This window comes from Balaenoptera physalus, assembly GCF_965194825.1.
Source record: "Balaenoptera physalus genome assembly, chromosome: 3".
NCBI lineage: Eukaryota > Metazoa > Chordata > Mammalia > Artiodactyla > Balaenopteridae > Balaenoptera > Balaenoptera physalus.
In genome coordinates this window covers 62,151,288-62,161,284 of record NC_138890.1, presented here as the reverse complement: position 1 = coordinate 62,161,284, position 9,997 = coordinate 62,151,288, and positions in this window count along the sequence as shown.

Below are 9,997 nucleotides of genomic sequence, written 5' to 3'. Positions count from 1 at the left end.
ATTCTGCACACCCATCCCAGCTCTAGAGCTCCCCATGAGAGGTCAGCTGAGGTCTTCACTGGGCCTGCACCACTGCCCAACTTCTTCCCCTGCCCTTTCCTTCCCTTTCCTTCCACATGTGTTGAGCCCAAGAGCACTCTCCTAAGTGTCCTGCCTGCTACCCTTCATCAGAGAGTTTCTTCCCAGAGAACCCAACTGGCAACTACAACATGCCTTGCTGTGGGTCTTGTCTGCATTCACCATGTTGAACAAATCCGTAGGCCCCATATTCTTGGTAACATTTACCTCCGCTATGAGTATGTTGGCATACCCATTTTAGAGATGCACAAACTCAGCCTATGGAAGTGAAATAATTTGCAGAACAAGGTCACAGGTAGTAACAGGTAGTACAATAGGTAGGTTAGTAGCAGAAATGGGATTTGAAACCAGGTTTGTCTTAATGCAAAACCAGTGCAGTGTTCATTTCTGGAGTGGCTGTGGGAGTTTTGGCTACACACACTGAGTCCCAAGCTTGTTGAAGAGGAAAGAGGAGCAGGCAGAAGCCGGGAACACAGCATGAACATAGTTACCTTTATTTTTCAGGGCAAGCCACTTTGTTCCCATGGGAGAAAGCCAATTCTGCCTGCTGCAATGGACATTGTGCCTTCAGCTACCATGGCATCCATTCAGATGAAAGCTGAGTGTCTCTACGTAAGCAGCTCTGATAAATGTTGGGACAGGAGCACATGTAAAAAAGAAAAAATGAAGTGGTGAAACAGAGGTTCTGTCTAGTGTGTTTCTCTTATGACAAATATTTGGTATTTAATTTTATTGCCAGCAAAGCTCATGTGACATTGGGACGATTCCTTCTCTCTGGGTCTCAATTTTCCTTTGTATAAATTAAAGGTTTACAAGAGATAAATCCCATGGACTTTAAAAACCTCATGAATAAACCACAAATTGAATACCTATTACCAAGATATATACCTTCATTCAACAAATATTTATTGAATGCTTGTTACGAGCCAGGCACAGCTCTAGGCATACATAGAACACGTGGTTCTAGGGATATATAAGTGAACAAAACAAATGAAAATCCCTGGACTGAAGGATCTTACATTGTAATGGGACACTTACTTAGTGCTTACCTTGTGCCAAGCAGAGGTCTGAGCACTCGTAGACATATTAACTCATTTAATCCTCATGACAGCATTTTGAGGTAGGTACTATTAACATCATTCCCATTTTACAGCTGAAGACAGAGGTGTAGAAACATCAAGTTGTACTTGTTACAAATCTGCGATGTGAAGCCAGGCATTCTGGCTTCAGGGGCTAGGCTCTTATATTATGCCACCACTGACTCTGGAAAAGTCCAATGGAACTACTTTCAAACTTATTGGTTTTGAAATTCTTGCCAAAACATGATGACCTTGTAAAGCTAACATAAAAGGCCACTTTCAGAACAGTATGTACTTAGAAGATTTACAAAAGAAACATTTTCTATTTTATGTTAATAGAAATTCAAAGACAAATCATCTTTCAGTAGCCAAGTGAAATTCTAAATAGAAATGATAACCACATTTCATTCCAGCATGATTGTATAGACTATAACTTAAATGAATATAGTGCCAGCTGGGAGCTTTAAGAAATTTATTTTTCTTACTAAGTTTCTTATTTTTGGTTTACATATTCCTTGAAACAATCTGACAACTAGAATAATCACCTACACTTTATTTTGTAGGTGACAACTAATAATTATAATACAGATATTCCTCAACTTATAATGGGGTTACATCCCAATAAGTTGAAAATATTGTAAGTCAAAAATGCATTTAATACACCGAGCCTACCTAACATCACAGCTTAGCCTAGCCTACCCTAAACATGCTCAGGACACAACATTAGCCTACAGTTGGGCAAAATCATCTAACACAAAGCCTATATCATGAAGTGTTGAATATCTCATGTAATGTATTGACTACTGTACTGAAAGTGAACAGAATGTTTGTATGGGTATAGAATGGTTGTAAGTTGTTTAGCCTTGTGACCACGTGGCTGACTCGGGGCTGTGGCTCGCTGCCGCTGCCCAGCATCATGAGACGCGTTATCACTAGCCCTGGAAAAGACCAAAACTCAAAATTCAAAGTACAGTTTCTACTGAATGCATATCGTTTTCACACCATCGTAAAATCGAAAAATCTTAAGTTGAACCAGTCAGGGATGTACATTGTACGCTGATACTAACTTATGTCACTGACAGAAGGATCTTTAAGAAAGAAGAGTCTGTATAGGAACTTGCTGGTCCCTGAGCCTTCAGATGCACTCTCTGTGGTGAGACTGGTTCTGCCCAAGCTCAGGGCAAGTTCCAAGAGAAAGTCTGGATGTCAGGGCAGCCTGGGCAAATTTCCAGATTGCTCCATCAGGGTTGGAGGGGCTCTTTGATATCGTCTTGTCAAGGTACCTTACTTTACCATTTCAGGAGGAAACTGAGGCTCAGAGGGGTATGGAATTAATGGCAGATACAAAGCTAGAGCCCAGGTGTCCTGATGGGATGATCAACTGTCCCAAATCTCCCCAAAACGTGGGACTTCCAGTGTTAAAATAGGGCAACTGGAGGGAGAAACAGAATGAATTGGTCACTCTGACTCTTAGTTCTGGCTATCCACTGCTTTTAAAAACATTTTCAGGATGCTGCATCATTCCCTGCTGGTCCCAAGCTTGGGAAGAACCTTTGTCTGTTTCCTTTGACTTCCCTTTTGAGTTTCATACAGAATTTTTAAGACTGTATCCTCCTGCCTATTGCCCATTTCTCTTCATCCCCTCTCTCTTGTTTTCTCTGGGAAAGTGGAGTTTGCAGGGCAAGCAGGGTGATAGTCATTTAGGAACTAAGAAGGAATGATTTCATCTCTAGAAATCCAAGAACACCTGAAAGGTCCAAATGATATCCAGAGAGTGAAGCAGTGTCCCTCACAACCCATGGAAGGTGAGAGCTGGCCTCTGTGTAGGTAGACAGCTCCTGAAAAGGTGGGATTTCACAGCCAGGGATGGCTCTGACTGCCCTCTCTCCACCAAATAAATACCTCTTCTTCCTAATGACTCAAGCCAGTAATTCCATCATCAGAGTTTCATCCCTGTAGCTTAAGCCAAACAAAGGCTTATTAAATGAATTCCCCTTGCAAAGGTTAATAAATCAGTGATCAATCTCTCCAAATGAACAACTTCCTCAGAAACTCTGACCACTTTTCTGCTTTCTAATGCACTCATCCTGGTCTGTGTGTATACAGTTCAGGCTCACATGCTCATGAAGTTGTGGAAGACCCAGCTCTCCAACAGTCTGCATTTCCTCTGCATACACTCCCTTCTATGTCCCCCACAGGCTGGGGATGTCTCTCCATCCAGCTCCCATTATAGGGCCACATGAGTGCAGTGGCCCATAGGATAAAGTCTAAGCTCCTCTGCTTACTTGTGAAGACCTGTCTGATTTGCTAAAAAGGTATGCTCTAGAGGGCAGGGCCTTGGTAAGTAGTTTTATGGCTATATTCCCAGCACCTAATCTGGTGCCTGGTACACAGAAGGGCTCAAAAAATACTTATGTTGATCAACTAACTGATTCAACTCTTTCTACATGCATTTATCACCCCAGACTTCCTGGCTAGAACCCTTCACTCACAAACTTCAACTCCCCCCGAACTTGCACATACACTCAGTGGTCAGAATTGCCTGTTGCACCTTGGTTCTTGTACTGTTTACTCTGGAAGCCCCCTGTCTTCATCTCCATCCACCTAGTCTATCCATCTTTCAAGTCCTATTTCTGCCAGGAGCCTTCCTGAGTACTACACCCCATCATGATTCCTCCCGTGCCACACAGCTACTACACTCATCATTCAACTGGCATTCCACCCCTCAACTTAAATTGTCCTGGGATTCCACACTGCCCTGGTACAGCAACCTTACTCTCTTCATCCCCTTGCTTCCTTTGCTGGTGTCGCTTTGCTGAGAATCTCTTTGGCCCTCTACTCTTTTCTCTCAGTTCCCTCTCTCTGATGCCTCATACAATCTCACAGCTTCAACTATTTCCTCTCCACAGTAGAATCCCAAATCTAGACCTTCAAAATTCTGTCCTCTCTCCCCAGCTCGTGAGTCAAATTTCCAACTACCAGTGAAACATTGGTAGTTGGAAATGGGCTCTGCTGCCATCACCTTTCTCACCAAATGAAGCCCTGACTTCCCAGGTGTTACTATCACCCTTCTCCCCAGTCACACAGGGTGGAAAATGCAGACATTAGGGATGAGGGAGAAAGGTAAGTACTATCAACAACAATAACAAAATTAATCAATAGGCAATCTTAGAGAGAAATGGAGGGACTTCCCTGGTGGTCCAGTGATTAAGACTCCACACTCCCAACGCAGGGGACCTGGGTTCAATCCCTGGTCGGGGAACTAGATCCTGCATGCTGCAACTAAGAGCCCACATGCCGCAACTAAAGGTCCCACATGCCGCAACTAAAGATCCCACATGCCGCAACTAAAGATCCGCATGCTACAATGAATATCCTGCATGCCGCAGTTAAGACCCAGCACAGTCAAATAAATAAATAAATAATTTTTTAAAGAATGGAAAATTTTATTTGAGCCAAACTGAGGATTATAACCCGGGAGAGAGTCTCTCAGAGAGTTATGAGGATGGTTCCAAAGAATAAGGGGGGAGGTCAGTATACATGCGACAGGCAAAAGTTACCTGTAATCAAGCACACATCTCTTGTAATTTCAACCAAGGTTTGGGAGGCATTTCATGACCAATTTGTCCCACGGCACTAGGGGTGCTAGGCAAGGATTCCCAGGATTCTCAGGTCAGGCAAGGATTTCATTGACAGTCCACTCAATGTGCTATTACTGGACTAGACCCTGTTAACAGTAACCAAAAGCCTCTGGACTGCCTATCTCACTAGTTTGTTATGGTCCAGGAAATGGTTCCCTTTTGTTGCTTCTTCACATATCTAGATTTACACTATCACATTCATTGATCTTATAGAACTATATATTTATAGTGGTCAATTGTTTGTAGTCACCTAATCATCATTAATTTTATCTGAGGCTCAGTCACACATTTGGTAATGCAAGAAACAATAATCTTATAAAATAGGCAGAATACAAGTAATATAGCTAGTACCATTAATAAGGTCATAAGTAAGTATTTCAGCTAAGAACTTCCTTTAGGTGTGGCCCAGTATCTATCCCGGTCATCTGACCAGTCTGTCCTGCACCAATTGCTATCTTTAAGGGAAATGATATATTGGCATTGTACATAAAGTTCACTAAAGCTGTCTGCACATACAAGGCAAGTGGTAGGTCATCGTGACCCCTTCCAGAATTGAGAAAGGAATGTTACCTTCTAAGTAATTACATGGCTGGCAGCAGGAGAAAAATTGATCTTTACAGTTGAGTCAGTTGAGTAGGCATTTCTGTCATTGGGGAGGTCTGGTTAACTCATAAGGCAGATGTACAACGCACACTGGAGGGGAAGCAGGAGGCCCAAAGGAGCAGGAAAAAATTTTATGTTTAAATTTTTCTTGTCTTGCCTTAAAATGCGAATTTTATTTCATCAATACAAAGACATAGTCAATTCTTCTTGAGAAGATCTCTCAATCTTTCTCCCCACCCACCCCCAATTCACTGTCCACACAACAACCAGAGTAATCTTTTTAAAAAGTGAGTCAGATTCCCCTCACTCCCATACATACACTTAAAGTCTTGCAGTGACTTCCCATTGCACCTAAAATAAAGGGTCCAGGTTATCTGGCTCCTGCTGCTCCCTTCACCCCTCAGCTTTCTCTCTCCTGGACTCCATCAAGATCTCAGAGCACGTGCCATTGGGGGTCCTCTGCTGCTAGGGGCCCTTCTCCCTCTACTCTCTGCATGGCTGACTTCTTCTCTTTAAAAACCTGCTGCAGGACTTCCCTGGTGGTCCAGTGGTTAAGACTCCACACTTCCACTGCAGGTGGTGCAGGCAGGAAGTTCCACATGCCTCACGGTGCAGCCAAAATAAATAAATAAATAAAAATCTGCTTCACTTTTAACCCAACCCCTAAGTACTTTGAGAAATATCAGAGGACTACTTATTGTCTCCCAAATACAAGGTTACACTTGAGTTTGTGTCTGGAGTGACCTGTGTCCTCCTCTCTACCCACTTCCTGTTTGTCCTTCAAAGCTCTGCCAATATCACCTCCTCTTTGAGGCCGAGCCCAGTGAAATCACTCCTGCCCCACAGAACTTAGGGTCAGAGCCATCATTCAGTACTTATCAGATCCTCTCCTTACTTCAATATTGTCAATTTTTTTAAATGTTTATGCATATTGTTTTATTTTCCAGATATAAAGTTTCTTCTGAGAGCAAGGACCATTCTTTATATCCTGAATTGCAGCAAGCTCACTAGACCAATTTACATTTGTACAACCCTTTAAAATACCTTTTATTTTATTTATTTATTTTAATAAATTTATTTATTTATTTATTTTTGGCTGTGTTAGGTCTTCGTTGCTGGGCGCGGGCTTCTCATTGCAGTGGCTTCTCTTGTTGTGGAGCACGGGCTCTAGGCACACGGGCTTCAGTAGTTGTGGTGCATGGGCTTAGTAGTTGTGGTGCACGGGCTCTAGAGCACAGGCTTGGTAGTTGTGGCGCACAGGTTTAGCTGGTCCGCGGGACGTGGGATCTTCCCGAACCAGGGCTGGAACCCATGTCCCCTGCATTGGCAGGTGGATTCGTAACCACTGTGCCACCAGGGAAGTCCCTAAAATACCATTTATAAAGCTAATGAATATATTTTTTAAATTGTAATAATTTTTAATGATAATTCACATTTGAAAATCAAAACAATATAAAAAGATTTGAAAAGTCTTCCTTACATCTTGTTCACATCTACCCATATCCTACCTATCTCATCTTTGAGTCTACAGGAAACAACTCTTATTAGTTTCTTATGTATTATTCCTGTTTCTTTATGATAATGTGGAAAAATATTAATATATATCCTTCTTACTCTCTGTACTAATACAAAAGAGACACATTCTTCACATGGCTATGTACCTCACTTTTTTCACTTAGCAGTGTATCCTGGAAATCTCTCCAAAACAGTACATAGAGAGGAGATATTACTATTCTAGGGCTACAGAGTATACCACTGTGTGGATAGTTTATTTTATTCATTCCCTGTTACTGATTTGTTTCTATGTTTTGCTATTATAAGTAATACTCCAATGAATAATCTTGTACATGTATCATTTAATACTTGTGAAGTTGTGTCTGCAGATAGATTCCCAGAAGCAGAATTCTGGATCAAAGGGTAAATGCATCTATAATTTTTGCCAATATCTTCAGAGTCCTTTCTCAAGGGTTACGGCATTTTGCATTCCCTTCAGCAACGCAAATGGGTCTTACTATTTCTCCACAGCCATGCTAACATAGAATGTTATCAAACTCTTGGAGTTTTGCTAGTCTGACTGGTGAACAACGGTGTAGTTTCTACCTGCATTCCTCTTATTGTGACTGAGCTTGAGCATCTTTTCATATTTTGAAGGGCCATGTTTGTTTCTTGGCCTATGAATGGTCTATCCATGTTCTTGGTCAATTTCTCTATTGAGTTATGATCTTTTCTCAGTTTCTAGGCTTACTGTATATTAGGTAGATTAACCTTTCTCTGTAATATTAATTGTTAATCTTTTCCCCCAATTTTTCATTTGTCTTTTAATTTTATTTATGGCATAATCAATTATTCTTGAGGAATAAGTAAATTACCAAAACTGAAGAAGTAGAAAACCTTTATAAGATCAATTACCATAGAAGAAACTACAAGACTTTTCAAATCTCTATTTTATTTTTTTTAATATTTATTTATTTATTTACTTGGCTGCATCGGGTCTTAGTTGTGTCATGCGGGATCTTTGCTGTGGCATGTGGGATCTTTTGTTGCAGTGTGCCAGCTTCTCTCTAGTTGTGGTGTGTGGGCTCTAGAGTGCATGGGCTCAGTAGTTGTGGCGTGTGGGCTCTAGAGTGCGTGGGCTCAGTAGTTGTGGCGTGCGGGCTCTCTAGTTGTGGTGCACGGGCTCTAGAGTGTGCAGGCTCAGTAGTTGTGGTGCATGGGCTTAGCTGCCCCGTGGCATGCGGGATCTTAGTTCCCTGACCAGGGATCGAACCCGCATCCCCTGTATTGGAAGGCAGATTCTTAAGCACTGGACCACGAGGGAAGCCCTCAAATCTCTATTTTAAAGAGGGTACCATGTTCAGAGAGTTTTACTGGTGAGTTCTATCAAACTTTCATAGAACAAATAATCACTATATTATTATTAACTGTGGTTGAAAAAAAACATAATATCAAGGAAATGAGAAGACAAGTCACAAACTGGAAGAAATATTTGCAAAAGACAAACCCGATAAATGACTGTTATCCAAAATATACAAAGAACTCTTAAACTCAACAATGAGAAAACAAAAACCCAATTAAAAAATGGGCCAAAGACCTTAACAGACACCTCATTAAAGAAGATATACAGATGGCAAATAAACACATGAAAACATGCTCCACATCAATATGCTAACAGAGAATTGCAAATTAAAACAACAGTGAGGGGACTTCCTTGGTGGTCCAGTGGTTAGAATGGACCTTCTAATAAGAATCTGCCTTCCAATGCAGGAGATGTGGGTTCGATCCCTGGTTGGGGAACTAAGATCCCACATGCCACTGGGCAACTAAGCCTGCGTGCTCTACAGCCCACACGTCACAACTAGAGAGACCTGTGTGCCACAACTACTGAGCCCACATGCTCTGGAGCCCACGCACCACAACTAGAGAGAATAGCCTGCACGCCGCAATGAAAGATCCCGCATGCCTCACTGAATATCCCACATGCCACAACTAAGACCCAATGCAGCCAAATAAATAAATAAATATTTTTTAAAAAAATGAATAAAACAACAGTGAGGTACCACTACACATCTGTTAGAAGGGCCAAAATCCAAAACACTGACAACACCAAATACTGTCAAGGATATGGAGCAACAGGAACTCTCATTCACTCCTGGAGGAGATGCAAAATGGTACAGCCACTTTAGAAGACAGTTTGGCTGTTTCTTACAAAACAAGCTGAAGACCTATGTCCTCACAAAAACCTGGACTGCTTTATTCATAATTGCCAAAACTTGGAAGCAACCAAGATGTTCTTCAGCAGGTGAATGGATAAATTGTGGTATGTCCAGACAATGAAATATTATTCAGTGCTAAAAAGAAATGAGCTATCAAGCCATGAAAAGACATGGAGGAATATTACTAAGTGAAAGAAGCCAATCTGAAAAGGCCACATGCTGTATGATTCTAACTACATGACATTCTGGAAAAGGCAAAACTATGGAGACAGTAAAAAGATCAGTGGTTGCCAGCGTTGGGTAGGAGGGTCAGGAAGGAAGAAGGAATGAAGAGGCAGAGCACAGAAGATTTTTAGGGCAGTGAAAATATTCTGTATGATACCATAATGATGGATACATGTCATTATACATTTGTCCAAATGCATAGAATGTACATCAAGAGTGAACCCTAATGTAAACTATGGACTCTGAGTGATTATGATGGGTCAGTGTAGGTAGAAATGTACCATCCTGGTGAGTAATGCTGATAACAGGGGAGGTTACACATGTATGGGGACAGGGGATATATGGGAAATCTCTGTACCTCCTTCTCAATTTTGCTGTAAACTTAAAACTGCTCTAAGAAAATTAAGTCTTTAAAAGCTATTACATATATATATATACACACACACACACATATGTACACACAAATATACACTCACAGAAATCAGATCAGGGGTTGCCAGGAGCTGCGATGGGGGAGGGGTTGATTATAAAAGAGCACAAAAGAACTTGGGGTAATGAAAATGTTCTGTGTGTTGACTGTGGTGGTTACTACATAACTGTATATATTTGTCAAAATTTTTATATACTTAAAAAGGATAAAGTTTACTGTATGTAAGTT